We start from the raw sequence: 21,542 nt of genomic DNA on the forward strand, positions 1-21,542 counted from the left end.
GCCCACTATTTGGGCCGGCCCGGTGGGGGGTTCCGTGCGTGCGTTGCGCGGCTGTTTGAGGCAGAATGCGTCCAATAGGAGCTGTTGACCACACCAACCGACTTGGCAGCGTAAAACAACAGGCTGGATTACCTTGGCTTTATCGTGGAGGCCCATTTGACCCTCTTCACCGGAACAACCAAGCACTAGTAACCCTTCCACACCCCACACCGGCCATTGGTATGAGCTGGAGCATCCGAGCATGCCGTGCTGAGAAAGGTCAGACGGAAATACATCATGCTCTCGTTCCCACAGGTCGCTATTCACTCATTTTACTCTGTATGTAGTTCATACTGGAATATTTACAGAGAACCTATATTTAGGAACCGAGGGGGTACTATATATGAATGATGACTACAACCTCCTCCCGGACCTTTCGCGGTGGAACGGGAAACAACCATCGTGCACACATGCTTCCCGCCGCCCTCGCCTACCTTGAGCGTGTGGCGATGACCGGCTGGAAAAAAATGGACGCTAAGCTGACACCAACCCACAGGAACGCTAACGGAGAAGCTCACCCTTCTATTCGAGGGGACTGAAGCAAGGGGACACCAGTGTGATTCGTTGTACTATGTGGATGAAAGGTATGGGAGGCGGTACCGAAAGATGAGCACAAGGGCGGTTTTAAGCAGCCCATTTCAACCGATGTTGCCTGTCCCATCTCATGTTTTTTGACATTAACATTGCAGCGCTAGTGTACAAGCAGGCGTGCCCACTATTTGGGCCGGCCCAGTCGGGGGTTCCGTGCGTGCGTTGCGCGGCTGTTTGACACAGAATGCGTCCAATAGGAGCTGTCGACCACGCCAACCGACTCGGCAGCGTAAAACAACCGGCTGGATTACCTTGGCTTTATTGTGGAGGCCCATTTGACCCTCTTCACCGGAACAACCAAGCACTAGCAACCCTTCCACACCCCACACCGTGCATTGGTATGAGTTGGAGCATCCGAGCATGCCGTGCTGAGAAAGGTCAGACGGAAATACATCATGCTCTCGTTCCCACAGGTCGCTATTCACTCATTTTACTCTGTATGTAGTTCATAGTGGAATATCTACAGAGAACCTATATTTAGGAACCGAGGGGGTACTATATATGAATGATGACTACAACCTCCTCCCAGACCTTTCCCGGTGGAATGAGAAACAACCATCGTGCACACATGCTTCCTGCCGCCCTCGCCTACCTTGAGCGTGTGGCGATGACCGGCTGGAAAAAAATGGACGCTAAGCTGACACCAACCCACAGGAACGCCAACGGAGAAGCTCACCCTTCTATTCGAGGGGACTGAAGCAAGGGGCCACCAGTGTGATTCGTTGTACTATATGGATGAAAGGTATGGGAGGCGGTACCGAAAGATGAGCACAAGGGCGGTTTTAAGCAGCCCATCTCAACCGATGTTGCATGTCCCATCTCATATCGCGCCAGCAGAGTACAAAGCATGGGCACACCCGGGCGCACATGTGTGCTCGCGCGATCCGGGTGCCAACACAACAGGAAACCCCAACCAGTGCAGGCGCAACCGACCATCACACGCCGAGGCGGAGGCCGTGTGTGCCCACTTAGCGCAAGCGAGGCAGCCTGACATGGGGCGAACAATGCTGATAGATGGACCCGGCCTGGCCTGCGTGTGCGGGGCAACACGCGAGGTGGCGCACTCGAGTGCGACCCGGCTGGCTCGAGAAAACCATCCCTTCAGGGGCGAACGACGTTGAGAGGCCGGCCCTACCTCAGCCATCATGCGTAGGCGAGTGCGCAGGAGGGCGCACGAGCGCCGAAGTCCACCTTATGATGGTGACCCCTTCTGTGTCTGCATCCCACTTACCATGGACCCCAGGTGTGCATCATCCAGCTAGATCAGATGATGCGGTTAGGCCTAGGGAGCCGCTGTGGCACACTAGTGCCCAACAGACAACCCACAGGCCCTCCTCGCCTGTGGAGGCTCCCAAGAGGCGGGTGGGTACTCAACATCCTCTAAAGGAGTGTTGTGTATGCATGAAAAGGCACACATGCACTGGTTTCCTACAAATCTCATTAGTTTTCTGTTGAATAAAACCTTTGGAAGTGGTTGCCTATGCTTTTAGTTGAGTGCATGGTGAGTATACTACTGATTCCTTCAAAGTCAAATTAAATTATCTAGGTGTTTGATTGATGTCTAGGAAACTAAGCATGGGCCAGACTTGAAGGAAATATGCCCTAGAGACAATAATAAAGTTGTTATTTATATTTCCTTATATCATGATAAATGTTTATTATTCATGCTAGAATTGTATTAACCGGAAACTTAGTACATGTGTGAATACATGGACAAAGAGAGTGTCACTAGTATGCATCTACTTGACTAGCTCGTTGAATCAAAGATGGTTAAGTTTCCTAACCATAGACATGAGTTGTAATTTGATTAACGGGATCACATCATTAGAGAATGATGTGATTGACTTGAACCATTCCGTTAGCTTAGCATTTGATCGTTTAGTATATTGCTATTGCTTTCTTCATGACTTATACATGTTCCTATGACTATGAGATTATGCAACTCCCGAATACTGGAGGAACACTTTGTGTGCTACCAAACGTCACAACGTAATTGAGTGATTATAAAGGTGCTCTACAGGTGTCTCCGATGGTACTTGTTGAGTTGGCATAGATTTAGATTAGGATTTGTCACTCCGATTGTCGGAGAGGTATCTCTGGGCCCTCTCGGTAATGCACATCACTATAAGCCTTGCAAGCAATGTAACTAATGAGTTAGTTGCGGGATGATGCATTACGGAACGAGTAAAGATACTTGCCGGTAACGATATTGAACTAGGTATTGAGATACCGATGATAGAATCTCGGGCAAGTAACATACCGATGACAAAGGGAACAACGTATGTTGTTATGCGGTTTAACCGATAAAGATCTTCGTAGAATATGTAGGAACCAATATGAGCATCTAGGTTCCGCTATTGGTTATTGACCGGAGATGAATCTCGGTCATGTCTACATAGTTCTCGAACCCGTAGGGTCCGCACGCTTAACGTTCGGTGACGATCGGTATTATGAGTATATGTGTTTCGATGTACCGAAGGTAGTTCGGAGTCCCGGATATGATCATGGACATGACGAGGAGTCTCGAAATGGTCGAGACATAAATATCGATATATTGGAAGCCTATATTTGGACATCGGAATAGTTCCGGGTGAAATCGGGATTTTACCGGAGTATCGGGAGGTTACTGGAACCCCCCGGTAAGTGTATGGGCCTTATTGGGCCATAGTGTGGAGAGAGAGAAAGGAGACCAGGGCAGTCCACGTGCCCCCTCTCCCTCTGGTCGGAATTGGGCTAGGAGGGGGGGCGGCGCCCCCCTTTCCTTCCTCCCTCTCTCTCCCTTCCTTCTCTCCTAGTCAAACTAGGGAAGTGGGGGGATCCTACTCCCGGTGGGAGTAGGACTCCTCCAGGGCGCGCCATAGAGGGCCGGCCCTCCCCCTCCTCCACTCCTTTATATATGGGGGAAGGGGGCACCCCAGAGACACAGAAGTTGATCATTGATCTTTTAGCCGTGTGCGGTGCCCCCCTCCACCATAATCCACCTCGGTCAATCGTAGCGGTGCTTAGGCGAAGCCCTGCGTCGGTAGCTTCATCATCACCGTCATCACGCCGTCGTGCTGACAGAACTCTCCCTCGAAGCTCTACTGGATCGTGAGTTCGCGGGACGTCACCGAGCTGAACGTGTGCAGATCGCGGAGGTGTCGTACGTTCGGTACTAGGATCGGTCGATCTTGAAGACGTACGACTACATCAACCGCGTTGTCATAACGCTTCCACTTATGGTCTACGAGGGTACGTGGACGAGACTCTCCCCTCTCGTTGCTATGCATCACCATGATCTTGCGTGTGTGTAGGATTTTTTTTGAAATTACTACGTTCCCCAACAAGACTGACAACTGCCTTCCAAATATTATGCAATTCCTCTCCTTATTCCAAATTATTTAACAAATAATCATCGGTGTCCTCAAAATCAAAATACCCCTGATAACCCACAAGTATAGGGGATCAATTGTAGCCTCTTTCGATAAGTAAGAGTGTCGAACCCAACGAGGAGCTAAAGGTAGAACAAATATTGCCTCAAGTTCTATCGACCACCGATACAACTCTACGCACGCTTGACGTTCGCTTTACCTAGAACAAGTATAAAACTAGAGATACTTTGTAGGTGTTGTTGGATAGGTTTGCAAGAAAATAAAGAGCACGTAAATAAAAACTAGGGGATGTTCAGATAAAGACACAATAAAGTAAATATAGTGAGTGTGGAAAAGTGGTGGAAGGAGTTGCGAAATTGTCCCTAACCAATTGACTACGTTACTAGACCGATAGCAAGTTTTATGTGGGAGAGGCCACTGCTAGCATGTCATCCCTGACTTGAATTCTATGCACTTACGATTGGAACTATTAGCAAGCATCCGCAACTACTAACATTCATTAAGGTAAAACCCAACCATAGCATTAAGATATATTGGTCCCCTTCAATCCCATATGCATCAATTTCTATGCTAGGTTGAAGCTTCTGTCACTCTTGCCCTCCAATACATAGTCCTATCAACATACAACTAACCCTATGGTGTGATCCACGCGCGCGCTCATATGATGGGCACCAAAGGACAGCAACATAACCACAAGCAAATTAAATCAATCATAGCAATTCATCAACCACCGATAGGACAACGAAAATCTACTCAGACATCGTAGGATGGCAACACATCATTGGATAATAATATGAAGCATAAAGCACCATGTTCAAGTAGAGGGTACAGCGGGTTGCGGGAGAGTGGACAGCTGTAGATAGAGGGAGGAAGGTGATGGAGATGTTGGTGAAGATGGCGGAGGTGTTGGTGAAGATCGCGGTGATGATGATGACCCCCGGCGGCGTTCCGGTGCCACCGGAAGCGAGGGGGAGAGAGCCCCCCTCCTTATTCTTCTTCCATGACCATCTCCCTAGATGGGAGAAGGGTTTCCCCTCTGGTCCATGGTCTCCATGGTGTGGGAGGAGCGAGAGCCCCTCCGAGATTGGATCTGTCTCTCTGTCTCTCTATGTTTCTGCGTTCTGGTCTTCTGCCCTTTCACCGTTTCGTATATATATGGAGATCTGTAACTCCAATTGGATTGAAACCTTCGCCCAGAGTTTTCTCCGAAAATTAGCTTTCTTGCGGCCAAAGAAGAGCAGCAACCGCCTTACGGGTGGCCCACGAGGGCCAGGTGCGCGCCCCTGCCTCGTGGCCACCTCGGGCACCGTCTCGCGTTGATTCTTCTTCCCATATTCTCCAAATATTCCAAAAATATTCTCCGTCCGTTTTTATTTCGTTTGGATTCGTTTGATATGGGGTTTCTGCGAAACATAATACATGCAGCAAACAGGAACTGGCACTGGGCACTGGATCAATATGTTAGTCCCAAAAATAGTATAAAAAGTTGCCAAAAGTATATGGAAGTTGTATATTATTGGCATGGAACAATAAAAAATTATAGATACGACGGAGACGTATCAGCATCCCCAAGCTTAATTCCTGCTCGTCATCGAGTAGGTAAATGATAAAAAAGATAATTTTTGATGTGGAATGCTACCTAGCATAATCTTGATCACATAATCTAATCATGGCATGAATATTAAGACACGAGTGATTCAAGGAAATAGTCTATCATTTGACATTAAGACAATAATACTTCAAGCATACTAACTAAGCAATTATGTCTTATAAAAACAACATAGCCAAAGAAAGCTCATACCTACAAAATCATATAGTCTGGCTATACTCCATCTTCACCACACAAAGCATTCAAATCATGCACAACCCCGATGACAAGCCGAGCAATTGGTTCATACTTTTTAACGCGCTTCAGCCTTTTCAACCCTCACGCAATACATGAGCGCAAGCCATGGACATAGCACTATAGGTGGAATAGCATATGATGATGGAGGTTGTGTGGAGAAGACAAAAAAGGAGAAACTCTCACATCGACGCGGCTAATCAATGGGCTATGGAGATGCCCATCAATTGATGTCAATATGAGGAGTAGGGATTGCCATGCAAGAGATGCACTAGAGCTATAAGTAAGTGGGTGTGCATCCAACTTGCTTGCTCATGAAGACCTAGGGCATTTGAGGAAGCCCATCATCGGAATATACAAGCCAAGTTCTATAATGAGAATTCCCACTAGTATATGAAAGTGATAACTCAAGAGACTCTCTATATGAAGAACATGGTGCTACTCTGAAGCACAAGTGTGGTAAAAAGGATAGTAACATTGCCCCTTCTCTTTTTTTCTCTCATTTTTTTTGTTTTTTTCTTTTCTTTTTTGGTGGGCTTCTTTGGCCTATTTTTTTTTATTTGGGCTTCTTTGGCCTCTTTTATTTATTTTTAAAGTCCGGAGTCTCATCCCGACTTGTGGGGGAATCATAGTCTCCATCATCCTTTCCTCACTGGGGCAATGCTCTAATAATGATGATCATCACACTTTTATTTACTTACAACTTGATATTACAACTCAATACTAGAACAAAGATATGACTCTATATGAATGCCTCCGGCGGTGTACCGGGATGTGCAATGATCTAGCGTAGAAATGACATAAAAAAACGGACAAGCCATGAAAACATCATGCTAGCTATCTTACTATCATGCAAAGCAATATGATAATGAATGCTCAAGTCATGTATATGATGATGATGGAAGTTGCATGGCAATATATCTCGGAATGGCTATGGAAATGCCATGATAGGTAGGTATGGTGGCGGTTTTGAGGAAGATATAAGGAGGCTTATGTGTGATAGAGCGTATCGTATCACGGGGTTTGGATGTAACGGCGAAGTTTGCACCAACTCTCGAGGTGAGAAAGGGCAATGCACGATACCGAAGAGGCTAGCAATGATGGAAGGGTGAGAGTGCGTATAATCCATGGACTCAACATTAGTCATAAAGAACTCATATAGTTATGGCAAAATTTTATTAGCCCTCGAATGTCACGACCGGCTTTTCAATAAAAATATTTATTGAGAGACCGATCCCTTTTACGGACCAGTAAAGAAGAATTCCTTCTCACTTGTAGACAATATCTTGATCACAGAAGAAAAACCAGGAGTACTAGATATAATATAAGGTTGAGCGGAGACTGCTCAACAATTTATTACAAGCACGCCAATAATACATAAAGGCGGATAGGGTGGCATGACTACTAACTCACGATAAAAGCGGTGGTGGATATATCACAGTGAAGTGGGTGAGATGACTCCTGAAACTAACAGCTCTTCGAGCGTCGGAGTGAGGCTCGAGGATACTTATTGTGGGTGGCGGAAGCGTATATAATACAAGTGACCAATATCCAGGATCGCACGGGACTGACTGGGACTCCTCTAGGCGTCGGACTCACTATCAAACTCTTCATCCATGAGATCGCCTTCGTCAACATCTGGCCAAATCAACAAGCCAGGTGAGTACTATGAAAGTACTCGCAAGACAGTTCGGACATAAGATATAACAAATGTAAACATGATGCATATGAACAGATTAATAGAGCGCACTCAAACAACGAGATGGCAATGCATGGGAAAAAAAGGGGAGTCGGGCGGTAGTCCTCCCGAAATCCCAAAGTAATACTGAAGGCCAATCGAGTGTCTGAATGACTCCTCGAAAGGATACAAATGAAATAACAATGCCGCAGTCGGGCGTCAAGGCGACACCACATAAAGGGCTTATAATGGAAAAAATAAATAACAGTGCGTGCCACAGTCGGACGTCTGAAGCGACATCACATAAAGGGCTTATATCAAAAGTAAATAACGGGCGTGCCACAGTCGGACGTCTGAGCGACATCACATAAAGGGCTTATATTGAAAGTAAATGACAAGAGTGCCACAGTCGGACGTCTGAGCGACATCACATAAAGGGCTTATATTGAAAGTAAATGACAAGAGTGCCATAGTCGGACGTCTGAGCGACATCACATAAAGGGCTTATATTGAAAGTAAATGACAAGAGTGCCACAGTCGGACGTCTGAGCGACATCACATAAAGGGCTTATATTGAAAGTAAATGACAAGAGTGCCACCGTCGGACGTCTGAGCGACATCACATAAAGGGCTTATATTTCACAACTTAATATTTCAGTAGCTCATGAATAGAAATCATTGCAAGGGAATATTTAGGTACGAGATAAAATAAAGGTTAGTCCATCCACAGGAATAACAATGCAACCGGGTTTACCACTCAAGCTTGTTCACCGGGGATTTACCACGAGGATTGACATAGACATGGATATACTGGCCATGGTCCTTGACCATGGACACGATGACTCGGAAGGATTTGACTCTGCAGAGTTTGTACTATTTAACCACAGCCAACGGATTTCAGTAGTCACAAGGGACTAGTTCCGTTTACGGTGTTTTAGGAGAAACACATCTAACCAGTACACACCCATTCAGCATTCCGATGCCAGGAATCACCCTCGGCAACGTTCAAGAAAAACTTTGAGACGGGGAGGCTACAACCTCGCGTAGCATGGGATCAAATTTATATACGCGCGCTCTAAGGGGTGCCCCCCTCTCGGTCCCAACCGGAAACACCCATGCCCCCTGACCGGATGACTGGCTTTAATCCAGGGCCATGGAACCCTCATCCCGGCCCCTCTATTTGGTGTGTACACGGAAAGAGGTTACCAACTTACTAAACCGTATTCTTTGCAGAAAACATGTGGCAGCACGAAAGGGGAAGAACGGTAACGTGGCTCAGTCCACGTTAACGTTGGAGTTTAACGGATGACGTAAGGCTGGCATGCTACAACAATACCACCTCACTACCTTTCATGTCACCACATGATCAGGTCATCTCTCATCAAAGATCACGGTAACTTTAGAACACACGGATAGTTGCCTTGCATGCAACGAGATACTCACCGATGCTCATATGCCATGCACAAACCATTCAAGCAAACATGCAAAACACTTATCATATCAAAGGTTCAAACATGCTTGCCTGGTTCGGAGAAGTCGGAGTCTAGCTCGGCGAAGTTCGCGGCTCCGTCACCTCCTTCGGAACCTACGGTATAACGAAACCGTACACTAACGTGAAAATCGTCGCGTGCATAAAAATTGTTCCAAATTTTTTCCAAATAAATACTATAAAAAACTAGACCAAAATACAAGACTGACAGAAAAATAATCAATCAAAGATCACCTTTTATTAAAAAGTTATAAGGGTTTTAGTCCAGGGACTGATCTGTGATGAAACAGAAAAGAACCAGGGACTTGTTTGAGAAAGCAGAAAACGGTTCGGAATAAAAGGCGCCAGCCCAAAGAGAAAGCGCATTTTCCCGAAGGCGCCAACAGAAAACGGTTCGAGGGGGGAAAGAAGACAGGCTGACGGGGGGGGGGGTCCACCCGTCAGGTTTAAAACTCCAATGGAGCTCGCCGGCGCCCGAAGGCTGCGGTGGTCGCCGGCGTCGAACCACGGCGAGGCAGAGAGATCGGAGGGTACCAAGAGTTTCAGGGTGTTCTTCCGCGTCGGTGAGTGGTGGACTTGGTCGTCGGAGAGCACTACGTCGACGGCGACACTTTCTCCGGCGGACGGTGGTTCGGGCGATGGTGGAGAACTCCGGTGGGCGCTGCAAACTCCAAATTGAAGCGCGGGTCAAGAGAGTGGATGTACTAGGAAGCTACTGGCAAGAGCTGAGGGGTAGAGGTGCGCGCACGGGAGTGAATCGAGCTGGGTCCCGTGGCGGGTCGAGGCGGCCGGAGTTGGGGAAGAAGGCTCCCTCGGGGCCTCCTTTTATAGGCGATCCGAGGGGGTGGCCGTGAACGGGATATCTCCGGCGAGCGATTACGGCGAGGCAGAGGTTGGGTAGGGGGTTTAGGGGGCTAGGCACCATCAGGGAAGATCACTGGTGCCGTTCCACCGCTAAACCTCGGTCGGGCAAGGCGTAATGCACCGATCCTCGACGGGGCGGCCGTACGGGCACGGCGGCGGCAGAGAGCGCGCTCCGCGCCTACCAGTTCACGACGAAGGATGGCAGCGTGCACGGGTGAGTGGATGGCCACGCGGCGGCCTCCGGTGGCTTGGGCGGCGCTGGACGGCGCCGTCCACGCTGCGCCTCTCTCTGGCAGCCGCAAAGCCGCTGCTGCCGTCGCTCACGGGGTGGCGCACCTCCTCCTGCTCGTCGCCGACGCCCGCTAGCCTCCAGACGATCGTGCGGCGCAGGGATAAGAAGGAGGGAACAGGGAGCAAGGCGCCACCGTGGTACTGGCGAGATCGAGAACGAGCTCTGAAGAAAACGACAGTGGTTACTGAAACTGTTTAACTGAACTCTGAACATTGACAGCAACAGTGTCCATCAGGTGTTCGACGAAATGATTTGGCACGAAGAAATTTTTTTCTGGAGCTGGGACTTGGTGAGGTGACCTCTCAATGCATCCATTGGCTGCCTGAATTTTCTCAGATTTTTAGGAGGAGAAAACAATTGAATTTCATCAAATTTGGCAAACATGGTCCAAACTTGCAGCAAGCACAATTTGAAATATTTGAACTGGAGACCAGTGGATCTTCATGGATCTTGGTTGAGGGCTCTAAGGACTAGCTAGGGAAACTTGTTTGGAGGCCAAACTCAAAGTAGATAGGGTAGCTCCTTTGTAAATCTCCAAGAGTTAGAGTAGAGGGCAGAAATTATTTTTGATGAGAAATAAATGAAAGAAAATTTATGGGGAGGTTCAAACTGCTGGATTTGAAGTATATCATGATCTAAAGATGGGGAAAGGCTTATGGGGGGGGATTTCCACTCATGTCATGGCAAGAAGAGATTTTGAAAAGGGAGAGAAGATCACTCCAAAAGCCATTGGGCTATTTTAAAAGATTTTTCAAAAGAAATCTCCCAAGTGAAAAGCATTTGGTTTTGAGTCCACATAAGAAGGAAAAACCTCCAAGACCAAAATCAAGTCTTGGGTGAATCCAAACAAAACATTTTTTGCATAAAAGAAAGTTTTTGAGAGGAGGAGTTCTTTAGAAGAAAATTTTAAATAACACCCCTCAAATCAAATAAAAGTTTGAAAAAGCCAAATAAATTTTTTGGGTGTCACAACACCTACCCCCTTAGGAAAAATCTCGTCCTCGAGATTTCAGCTGATCCTCAAATAGATGTGGGTACTCTGCCTGAAGAAAATCTTCTCTTTCCCATGTAGCTTCATCCTCGGTGTGATTTCTCCACTGAACCTTGAAAAAATTTATCATTTTCTGACGGGTCCTCCTTTCAGACTCTTCCAATATCTTTACTGGCCGCTCTCTGTAGGTGAGGTCTGGTTGCACATCAATGCTCTCATGAGATACATGCTTCTCCGGGTTGTTCACACATTTCCTCAACTGTGAGACGTGAAACACGTCGTGGACGTCTGACAGCTCTTTGGGTAGGTCTAGCTGGTAGGCTACAGTGCCTCTTCGTGCAACTATACAGAAGGGTCCAATAAATCTCGGGGCTAGCTTCCCCTTAATTTTGAACCGTTGCAGGCCCCTCATAGGAGACACTCGGAGGTATACGTAATCACCGGGTTCAAAGCTGACCTCACGATGTTTTCGATCGTAATAGCTCTTCTGTCGGCTTTGAGCTGTCTTGAGTCTGTCCCTGATCTGTTTAACCTTCTCCTCGGCTTCCTTGAGCATGTCTGGGCCGAAGATACGACTGTCACCTGTTTCTGACCAATTTAGTGGGGTACGACATCTCCGTCCGTACAGTGCTTCAAAAGGTGCCATTTGCAGACTGGCTTGGTAACTGTTGTTGTAAGCAAACTCGGCATACGACAGACTTTCTTCCCAACTGGATCCATAGGTGAGCACATAGGCTCTCAGCATGTCCTCTAGGATTTGGTTCACGCGTTCCGTTTGTCCATCAGTCTGAGGGTGGTACGCTGTACTGAAAGCTAGTTGCGTGCCTAGAGCTTGTTGTAGGTGATCCCAAAATTTAGAGACAAATTGAGTGCCTCGGTCGGATATTATGGTTTTTGGGACTCCATGCAAACAAACTATACGGGAGAGATAAAGCTTGGCTAGCCTTTGAGTGGAGTAGGTCGTCTTCACGGGAATGAAATGTGCTACCTTGGTTAGCCTATCTGTGATGACCCATATGGCATCATTTCCGCGTTGCGATCGAGGTAGTCCGACGATGAAGTCCATTCCAATTTCATCCCATTTCCACTCAGGTATCCTGTTTGGCTGGAGTAGCCCTGCTGGCTTTTGATGCTCAGCTTTAATGCGCTGACATGAATCGCAACAAGCAATAAATGCGGCTATATCCCTTTTCATACCGTGCCACCAAAATCTTTCCTGAATGTCTTTGTACATTTTGGTTCCTCCGGGGTGGATCGAGTATGGAGCGGTGTGGCTTTCGGTTAGGATTTGTTGCTTGAGTTCCTCAATGTTTGGTACGCAAAGTCTGTCCCCGTACCATAATATTCCTTCATTTTCTGTGACGAACTCTGAAGCCTTGCCAAGGCTCATCTTCCTCTTTTTACCTTTGATGCTGGGATGCCCATGCTGAGCCTTCTTAATTTGTTCCATTAGGGTGGGTTGTATCTCCAGATTTGATACATTGCCCTCAGAGACTAACACCATGTTGAGTCTAGCGAACTCCTGCTGAAACTCAGGCCTCAAGTTCTGTGGACTGTCGTTGCCCGGGCTGGGGTTCCGACTAAGAGCATCTGCCACTACATTTGCTTTCCCTGGATGGTAGTGAATGCCGACATCATAGTCCTTGACCAATTCCAACCAGCGTCGTTGGCGCAAATTTAGCTCTGGTTGTGTGAAAATATATTTAAGGCTCTTATGGTCCGTATATATTTCACAACGATTTCCCAATAGAAAGTGCCTCCACTCCTTGAGTGCATGGATGACCGCTGCTAGCTCCAAGTCATGAGTTGGATAATTTTCCTCATGCTTCCGTAGTTGCCTGGAAGCATACGCGACAACTTTGCCATCTTGCATTAGTACGCATCCGAGGCCCTTCCGGGATGCGTCACAATACACTTCAAAACTCTTGTGTATGTCTGGCACGGTCAAAACTGGTGCTGTTGTTAGTTTCTTCTTGAGTTCTTGGAAGCTCTTCTCGCATGCTTCCGTCCATACAAATTTCTTGTCTTTCTTGAGCAACTGGGTCATTGGTTTTGCCACAGTGGAGAATCCTTCAATAAACCTCCGGTAATATCCAGCCATTCCAAGGAAACTCCGTACATCGGTCACGTTGGCTGGTGGTTTCCAGTCGAGTATGGCCTTGACCTTTTCTGGGTCTACGGCCACGCCTTCTTGGGTTAATATATGGCCTAGAAAACCAACTTGTCTTAGCCAAAATTCACACTTGCTAAATTTGGCGTACAATTGATGTTTCCTTAATTCTCCCAAAAAAATTCTGAGATGTTCAACATGCTCTTCTGGTGTCCTTGAATATACCAGAATATCGTCAATGAACACCACAACAAATTTGTCCATGAATTTCATAAACACTTTGTTCATGAGGTGGACAAAATATGCAGGGGCGTTCGTCAGTCCAAAAGGCATCACTGTGAACTCATATAATTCGTATCTGGAGGTGAATGCTGTCTTAGGGATATCTTCTGTCCGTACTTTCAATTGATGATATCCCGATCTTAAATCAATTTTTGAGAACACCTTGGCTTGTGCGAGCTGGTCAAACAAATCATTTATCCGTGGCATCGGATATTTGTTTTTGATGGTGACCATATTGAGAGCTCGATAGTCTATACACAGTCTCAGTGTCCCATCCTTTTTCTTGGCAAATAATACTGGCGAACCCCATGGTGAGGAGCTGGCTCGAATAAATCCTTTGTCCAGTAATTCCTTTATTTGCTTTTTCAATTCTACCAACTCTGATGGTGCCATTCTATAAGGTTTCTTATAGATGGGAGTGGTGCCAGGTGCTAGTTCAATGCTGAACTCTATTTCTCGGTCTGGTGGCATGCCTGGTAGTTCTTCAGGAAATACGTCGGGAAATTCGCACACCACTGGAACTTTTCTCAGTTCTGAAATATCCACTTTGTTCAACTTTGGCTGCCGTGACCGTGGTCTCTCTTGACCTGTAACCTTTATTGTCTTGCCGTGATGATGAGTGAGAATCACAGTCCGATTGAAACAATCAATAAATCCCTTGTTGGTGGTCAACCAGTCCATCCCTAGGATGACATCCAGTCCTTTATTTTCCAACACGATGAGATTAGCCTGAAACTTTGGTCCTTCGAACTCAATGATCACTCCTTGGCAGTAACTCTGAGCGATCTGCTTATTTCCGGGGGACTTGATGATCATAGATTTTTCCAAAGGAAGTATCGGAAAACCATGTTGCAAAACAAACCTCTTCGAAATGAACGAGTGAGAAGCTCCAGAATCAAACAAAACCGTGGCAGGTACTGTGTTGACAGGGAACGTACCGAGCACGATGTTTGGGGCATTCTGGGCTTCTTCCCTGGTCACATGGTTCAGGTGACCCTTCCTATGGTTGTTGCTGGGATTGAAATTGTTGCGCTTGGGGGCTGGATTGTTCCCACCATTGTTCGGCTTGGGGGCCGAGTTCCTTGGTTTTGGGCACTGTTTGGCATAGTGCCCTTCTTCACCACAAGCATAGCAAGTGACCCCTGGACGGTACGTAAAGTCCTTGTCCCTTGAATGAAACTGTCTGGTTGGCCTTATAGCAGTCGTCGTGGATTTTCTTGCTTCATCCCTCTGAACATCAGTCTTGCTCCGGTTGTTGCGAGCAAGAGTCGTCTTGTCCCTCTTTCGCTTACCAATATCCTCCAGACTGCGGCGCTCATCCTCCAAGGTAATGGCCTTGTCAACCAGAGTTTTGAAATCTGGGAAAGTGTGTACGACCAGTTGGCATCTTAATGCTGGCGCCAGGCCGTCCAGAAATTTTTCCATCCTTTTGTTCTCAGTCATATGTTCATCGTAGGCATAACGAGATAGCTGGGTAAACTGACTGTTGTATTCCGTCACTGTCATGCCTCTTTGCTTGAGGTCATCAAATTCTCTTTTCTTGATTTTTATGATGCTCCTGGGGATGTGTGCCCCACGAAAGCCTTCCTTAAACTCTTCCCAGGTGATGTTGTGTTCACTGGGATGCATGTGTAGGAAGTTCTCCCACCATGCTGCAGCTGCTCCAGTGAGGTAGTGGGGTGCATAAAGCACCTTCTCATGATTTGAAAACTGCACAATAATCAGCTTTCTTTCGATGTCTCGAAGCCAATCATCGGCTTCAAGCGGCCTATCAGTGTGAGCAAACGTTGGAGGGCGAGTCTTCTGTAATTCAGACAACTTGGAGTGTGGTTGGTATGGCTCACGGTGATTTCCCATATTGATGACGTGATTCATCATCTCTTGGTGCTGCTGTTGGCTTTTTTCGAAAAGGCGGCATACTTGAGATAAGGCTGCCTCACTGTCCTGTTGACTAGACTGTCCCTGAGTGAAATTGTTGCTGGTCTGTGTTCCATAAACTTCTTCGGTTGGATTTGGCATGGAACGAGTCCACGGACGAGACATTTTCCACTCTGGGGTATTATGTTGCAAAAATCATGAGAAGAAATGTGTGGCACAAGGAAAATCTTGCAAAGGCAAAAATTTAAAAGACCTCAAGATTTTTCAAGAAAACATTTGACTGCGCACGGAAAAGGGCTGCTTAGCACATATCTTACACGCGATACGCAAACACACGATACATCACTCAGGATGTGCGTACACATTCCTGACATGTTATTTAGACTAGCACACTCCTCCGGAATGCAGCGCACACAACTACTACAAACTTAAGCACATAAAACATAACATACATGCAGGCACAACGCGCGGCTACTAAGCGCACTCAGTCGGAGATGGTGAAGATGTCCTTCCCCTTGCCGAGGGTAAGACCCAACGGTGCAGGAGACTCAACCTCCACCTCCTCCCTAATATGCTCCAGGCGCGTAGCACTGCGCTGAGGTGATGGCGCGGGTGCGACAGGCGGTAGTGCGGGTGTGGCAGGCGGTGCAGCTCTGACTGGAGTAGGAGCGATGACTCGGTCGAACTCCTCAGTGGTAGGCAGACGGCGAGCGGTGGCCAAAATGGCCGGTGAATAAGATGCCGAGGACGAGACGAATGTCAGTGGCGGTGCCATGTGGAGGAGCTCCTTCCTGCTGGCAGAACCGCCCCGAACTAAGTCCATGCGGGCAGCCACAAGATCGTCCACGAGGTTGTCGAAAGATTCCTCCAGAGCTTTGAGGTACTCGACAAGCATCTCGATAGCTTCATCTCGCTCTCCCCTATGGCAGGCGAATGCGTAGTGACAAGTATATGGCACATGGCATGGGAGGTAGCGGTAGCGACGAGTCTTTATCGAAGGAAGAATGTCCCGAAGGCGAGCTATCGCCTCACGGGCAGCCATCTGCATGGCATGCCTCTCCGTAGGCATGGCCCTTCCCACAAAACGGAAGTGGCGAGACGCAGAACGTCCTCCCTTGAATTGCACCACGGCCTGGTGCATAGACACGTCGTCGCTGAGCTTGTGCTGATAAAGCGTGAACTCCGGACGAGTCGCTGGCCCGATCGCGAGCTTGGTGATGGAGACGAGGAGTTTGACAAACCCCTCGGGCACATTAGTGAACACCCAAGTCTCGCAGTTGCTGCCAGCCATCTACAAAAGTAGGCAAAAATTATGAGTAGTCAAATCATAAATTTATGACGACCAAGAGAAAATAGCTACATTTGCAAATTTCTGAAAAAGCACCAAAGACGCTAATAACCGATTAGCGATCGCACCTAGTGGCTTCCTACAGTCAGCCTGGCTCTGATACCAAGCTTGTCACGACCGGCTTTTTAATAAAAATATTTATTGAGAGACCGATCCCTTTTACGGACCAGTAAAGAAGAATTCCTTCTCACTGGTAGACAATATCTTGATCACAGAAGAAAAACCAGGAGTACTAGATATAATACAAGGTTGAGCGGAGACTGCTCAACAATTTATTACAAGCACGCCAATAATACATAAAGGCGGATAGGGTGGCATGACTACTAACTCACGATAAAAGCGGTGGTGGATATATCACAGTGAAGTGGGTGAGATGACTCCTGAAACTAACAGCTCTTCGAGCGTCGGAGTGAGGCTCGAGGATACTTATTGTGGGTGGCGGAAGCGTATATAATACAAGTGACCAATATCCAGGATCGTACGGGACTGACTGGGACTCCTCTAGGCGTCGGACTCACTATCAAACTCTTCATCCATGAGATCGCCTTCGTCAACATCTGGCCAAATCAACAAGCCAGGTGAGTACTATGAAAGTACTCGCAAGACAGTTCGGACATAAGATATAACAAATGTAAACATGATGCATATGAACAGATTAATAGAGCGCACTCAAACAACGAGATGGCAATGCATGGGAAAAAAAGGGGAGTCGGGCGGTAGTCCTCCCGAAATCCCAAAGTAATACTGAAGGCCAATCGAGTGTCTGAATGACTCCTCGAAAGGATACAAATGAAATAACAATGTCGTAGTCGGGCGTCAAGGCGACACCACATAAAGGGCTTATAATGGAAAAAATAAATAACAGTGCGTGCCATAGTCGGACGTCTGAAGCGACATCACATAAAGGGCTTATATCAAAAGTAAATAACGGGCGTGCCACAGTCGGACATCTGAGCGACATCACATAAAGGGCTTATATTGAAAGTAAATGACAAGAGTGCCACAGTCGGACGTCTGAGCGACATCACATAAAGGGCTTATATTGAAAGTAAATGACAAGAGTGCCACAGTCGGACGTCTGAGCGACATCACATAAAGGGCTTATATTGAAAGCAAATGACAAGAGTGCCACAGTCGGACGTCTGAGCGACATCACATAAAGGGCTTATATTTCACAACTTAATATTTCAGTAGCTCATGAATGGAAATCATTGCAAGGGAATATTCAGGTACGAGATAAAATAAAGGTTAGTTCATCCACAGGAATAACAGTGCAACCGGGTTTACCACTCAAGCTTGTTCACCGGGGATTTACCACGAGGATTGACATAGACATGGATATACTGGCCATGGTCCTTGACCATGGACACGATGACTCGGAAGGATTTGACTCTGCAGAGTTTGTACTATTTAACCACAGCCAACGGATTTCAGTAGTCACAAGGGACTAGTTCCGTTTACGGTGTTTTAGGAGAAACACATCTAACCAGTACACACCCATTCAGCATTCCGATGCCAGGAATCACCCTCGGCAACGTTCAAGAAAAACTTTGAGACGGGGAGGCTACAACCTCGCGTAGCATGGGATCAAATTTATATACGCGCGCTCTAAGGGGTGCCCCCCTCTCGGTCCCAACCGGAAACACCCATGCCCCCTGACCAGATGACTGGCTTTAATCCAGGGCCATGGAACCCTCATCCCGGCCCCTCTATTTGGTGTGTACACGGAAAGAGGTTACCAACTTACTAAACCGTATTCTTTGCAGAAAACATGTGGCAGCACGAAAGGGGAAGAACGGTAACGTGGCTCAGTCCACGTTAACGTTGGAGTTTAACAGATGACGTAAGGCTGGAATGCTACAACAATACCACCTCACTACCTTTCATGTCACCACATGATCAGGTCATCTCTCATCAAAGATCACGGTAACTTCAGAACACACGGATAGTTGCCTTGCATGCAACGAGATACTCACCGATGCTCATATGCCATGCACAAACCATTCAAGAAAACATGCAAAACACCTATCATATCAAAGGTTCAAACATGCTTGCCTGGTTCGGAGAAGTCGGAGTCTAGCTCGGCGAAGTTCGCGGCTCCGTCACCTCCTCCGGAACCTACGGTATAACGAAACCGTACACTAACGTGAAAATCGTCGCGTGCATAAAAATTGTTCCAAATTTTTTCCAAATAAATACTATAAAAAACTCAAAATACAAGACTGACAGAAAAAGAATCAATCAAAGATCACCTTTTATTAAAAAGTTATAAGGGTTTTAGTCCAGGGACTGATCTGTGATGAAACAGAAAAGAACCAGGGACTTGTTTGAGAAAGCAGAAAACGGTTCGGAATAAAAGGCGCCAGCCCAAAGAGAAAGCGCATTTGCCCGAAGGCGCCAACAGAAAACGGTTCGAGGGGGGGGGGAAGAAGAGAGGCTGACGGGGTGGGTCCACCCGTCAGGTTTAAAACTCCAATGGAGCTCGCCGGCGCCCGAAGGTTGCGGTGGTCGCCGGCGTCGAACCACGGCGAGGCAGAGAGATCGGAGGGTACCAAGAGTTTCAGGGTGTTCTTCCGCGTCGGTGGGTGGTGGACTTGGTCGTCGGAGAGCACTACGTCGACGGCGACACTTTCTCCGGCGGACGGTGGTTCGGGCGATGGTGGAGAACTCCGGTGGGCGCTGCAAACTCCAAATTGAAGCGCGGGTCAGGAGAGTGGATGTACTAGGAAGCTACTGGCAAGAGCTGAGGGGTAGAGTGCACGCACGGGAGTGAATCGAGCTGGGTCCCGTGGCGGGTCGAGGCGGCCGGAGTTGGGGAAGAAGGCTCCCTCGGGGCTCTTCCAGTGGCTTGGCGTGGTATTGGTGGAGTGCAGAGGTGGTGTGGGTTTGAGTTCGAGCTCGGGGCCTCCTTTTATAGGCGATCCGAGGGGGTGGCCGTGAACGGGATATCTCCGGCGAGCGATTACGGCAAGGCAGAGGTTGGGTAGGGGGTTTAGGGGGCTAGGCACCATCAGGGAAGATCACTGGTGCCGTTCCACCGCTAAACCTCGGTCGGGCAAGGCGTAATGCGCCGATCCTCGACGGGTCGGCCGTACGGGCACGGCGGCGGCAGAGAGCGCGCTCCGCGCCTACCAGTTCACGACGAAGGATGGCAGCGTGCACGGGTGAGTGGATGGCCACGCAGCGGCCTCCGGTGGCTTGGGCGGCGCCGTCCACGCTGCGCCTCTCTCTGGCAGCCGCAAAGCCGCTGCTGCCGTCGCTCACGGGGTGGCGCACCTCCTCCTGCTCGTCGCCGACGCCCGCTAGCCTCCAGACGATCGTGCGGCGCAGGGATAAGAAGGAGGGAACAGGGAGCAAGGCGCCACCGTGGTACTGGCGAGATCGAGAACGAGCTCTGAAGAAAACGACAGTGGTTACTGAAACTGTTTAACTGAACTCTGAACATTGACAGCAACAGTGTCCATCAGGTGTTCGACAAAATGATTTGGCACGAAGAATTTTTTTTCTGGAGCTGGGATTTGGTGAGGTGACCTCTCAATGCATCCAGAGGCTGCCTGAATTTTCTCAGATTTTTAGGAGGAGAAAACAATTGAATTTCATCAAATTTGGCAAACATGGTCCAAACTTGCAGCAAGCACAATTTGAAATATTTGAACTGGAGACTTGTGGATCTTCATGGATCTTGGTTGAGGGCTCTAAGGACTAGCTAGGGAAACTTGTTTGGAGGCTCAACTCAAAGTAGAAAGGGTAGCTCCTTTGTAAATCTACAAGAGTTAGAGTAGAGGGCAGAAATTATTTTTGATGAGAAATAAATGAAAGAAAATTTATGGGGAGGTTCAAACTGCTGGATTTGAAGTATATCATGATCCAAAGATGGGGAAAGGCTTATGGGGGGGATTTCCACTCATGTCATGGCAAGAAGAGATTTTGAAAAGGGAGAGAAGATCACTCCAAAAGCCATTGGGCTATTTTAAAAGATTTTTCAAAAGAAATCTCCCAAGTGAAAAGCATTTGGTTTTGAGTCCACATAAGAAGGAAAAACCTCCAAGACCAAAATCAAGTCTTGGGTGAATCCAAACAAAACATTTTTTTCATAAAAGAAAGTTTTTGAGAGGAGGAGTTCTTTAGAAGAAAATTTTAAATAACACCCCTCAAATCAAATAAAAGTTTGAAAAAGCCAAATAAAATTTTTGGGTGTCACATCGAAGCAAAGTACTACTACGCATGCCCCTAGAGGGATAGATTGGTATTAAAAGACCATCGCTCGCCCCGACCGCCACTCATAAGGAAGACAATCAATAAATACCTCATGCTCCAACTTCGTTACATAATGGTTCACCATACGTGCTTGCTACGGGACTTGCAAACCTCAACACAAGTATTTCTCAATTTCACAATTACTCAACTAGCACGACTCTAATATCACTACCTTTATATCGCAAAACTATTGCAAGGAATCAAACATATCATATTCAGTGATCCACAAGTTTTATGTAGGGTTTTATGACTAACCATGTGAATGACCAGTTCCTGTCATCTCTCTAAATAGATATAAGTGAAGCAAGAGAGTTTAATTCTTTCTACAAAAGACGTGCCCACGCTCTAACAAATATAAGTGAAGCAAAAGAGCATTCTACAAATGGCGGTTTTCTATGCGAAGAGAAACAGGCAATCCAAACTTCAAATGATATAAGTGAAGCACATGAAGCATTCTATAAAGTCATACTCAAAGAATATAAGTGAAGTGCAATGAGCATTCTATAAAT

This window comes from Triticum aestivum, chromosome 5D, assembly GCF_018294505.1.
Source record: "Triticum aestivum cultivar Chinese Spring chromosome 5D, IWGSC CS RefSeq v2.1, whole genome shotgun sequence".
In the NCBI taxonomy this organism is placed as follows: domain Eukaryota; kingdom Viridiplantae; phylum Streptophyta; class Magnoliopsida; order Poales; family Poaceae; genus Triticum; species Triticum aestivum.